The sequence below is a fragment of the Carlito syrichta genome, unplaced genomic scaffold (genome assembly GCF_000164805.1).
Source record: "Carlito syrichta isolate Samal-C Ts95f unplaced genomic scaffold, Tarsius_syrichta-2.0.1 Scaffold311045, whole genome shotgun sequence".
NCBI lineage: Eukaryota > Metazoa > Chordata > Mammalia > Primates > Tarsiidae > Carlito > Carlito syrichta.
The window spans coordinates 45,646-48,066 of NW_007255141.1; positions in this window are offsets into that span (position 1 = coordinate 45,646).

Genomic DNA, 2,421 nt, shown 5'->3' on the forward strand with positions numbered 1-2,421 from the left:
ATTTTAAAGGAGGGTGACAGACAATAAGCACCTAAATAACAAAAATGCATAGAATGTCAGATGGTGGCACCTGTGATGGAGCATGATACAACAGGAATAAGGAGTCTGAGGAAATGAGGGAAGGGAGGGTTGCCATTTCAAATAAGATCGTCAGGGAAGACTCCAGGAAGAAGATGTCATTTGAACAAAGACTTGACGGAGGTGATGAACTAGCAAGTTCTGCAAATAACAGGGAGAAGGAATTCAATGCAGAAGGAATAGCCAGTGTAAAGATCCTGGGATGAGAGTGTGCTTGGTGTGTCGAGTGAACAGCAAGATGGCCGGTATGGCTAAAGGGAGTGAGGGGCAGGAGTGGGAGATTCTGTCCAAGAGGTACCCAGGGCCAGATTGTACAGAATTTGGCAGGCCACTACAAGGATGTTGACTTTCATTCTGGGTGAGAAGGAGCCACAGGAGAGTTGAGTTGAGAAATGACATGATCTAATAATGCAGTGTGAATACAGGAAGTCGCTAAACTTCCTTGTGGTTTGATCCCATTTTTGCTTAATACAAAAATCTAAACAAGGAGGAAAGAAGTTGGGGCCTTATTGAACTATTTCTCCAACTCCATCTCAGATTCTGCACATGACACCATATGCTGATGACAGACCATCTTTCATTCATCATAAAGGGAGCCAGTCCAAGGGGCCCTAAGCCCCCACCACCCCCACCGAAGCTTGGGACACAAAGGTCTTAGAGAGAAATTTCCCCAGAAATCTCAGTTCTGTGGGGAGACCCCAACTTCCTGCACTCTAGCCTGGGTGTTAACAGTTACTCTATCCTCAAATTGCCCCTAAATCAGGGATCAGTAGACTACATCCAGTAGACAGTAGACCAAACCTGTTTAGTTGCTTCCTGTTTTGGTAAATAAAGTTTTATTGGCACACAGCCATGCCCATTTATTTACATTTGCCCAAGACTGCTTTTTTACTACAACAGCAGAATTGGATATTTTAGGTAAAGACCATGTGACCCCAAAGACAAAAATATTTACTATATAGAAATAGATAAGTTGACCAAACTCTGCTCTAGCAGAAACCAATACCCCTTAAAGCCCAAGATTCCCTCAGCAAGGTGGTTCTGGGTCTTTTGAAGAGTTGCAACCTGAGTTTGGCTGAGACGTGTCTCCACCATTCTGAGTGGCATCTTCCATTGGATCTGGGTGGACTTCCTGAGATGAGAGGTGCCCACCCAGGCTCTTCTATTGCTCTCCCTTTCTCTTATGCTGGAGACACAAAAGAGTGGGCCCTGCCTCACTTTCCAGCCTCCTCCCACACCCAGGGAGAGCCCCTCATACAATGTGGTGTGTCCTTGTGAATTCAGACTCATAAAACATACAGCCCGGGCCCCAATCCAAGTTCTGTCACTTACTTGGACATTGTCCCATAATAGTGAAGCTGATGATAAAAGGAGTTTGGCTGCATATTTGTCAACCTGACCTAAGAGCTTCTTCTTCAGCATCTGGAAAGGTCCAGGTACTTACCTGGAATTAAGCCTATTTTCCAGCCTAGACTTTGCACTATGTTGACCAATTTTGTTTCTAAGGATTAACAATAACAACAAAAATAATAAATAAATAAATAAATACATGCACAAGGTCTTGGTCCACAGCATGTTTTCTCTAATCCATCCACTTTGGGAGGGCTAGAGAGAAGGGGAATTTAGAAATACTGAGGACACACCCAGTGTGGCAGGCAAAATGATGGCCCCAAACATGTGTCCACATTCAAATCTCCAGAATTTTTGAATGCTACCATATGTGGAATCTTTGTATATATGATTGAGTGACAGATTTTGCAATGGGGAGATTATCTGGGTGGGTCCTAAATGCAATCCCAAGTGTCCTTATAAAAAAGAGGGAGAAGGAAATCTGACTACACACAGAGGATGAGGTGATATAAAGATAGAGAGAGAGGTTTGAAATGCTGCCCTTAAAGATTGGAGTGATGCAGCCATAAGCCAAGGCATGCTGGAGCCATCAGAAGTTGAAAGTCGGAAGGAACAATTCTCGGCGAAAGACTCCAGAGAAAGCATAGTCCTGCTGCTGCCTTGGTCTTGGCCTATTGATACTGATTTTGGACTTCTGGTCTCCAGAACTGTGAGACATAAATTGCTGTTGTTTTAAGCCAGCAAGTTGGGGATGATTTGTTACAGCAGCCACAGGAAACTAACACAGCCAATCATTTTAGACTAATGTACTTTTAGAAGGACAAGCAGGCCAGGTGCAGTGGCTCACACCTATAATCCCAGCATTTTGGAAGGCTTAAGTGGAGGATTGCTTGAGACTAGAAGTTCGAGGCCAGCCTGAGCAATAGAGCCAGAATCCATCCTTACCCCCCTGCCCCCAAAAACACTAGGCAGGCGTGTTGATGTCCACCTGTA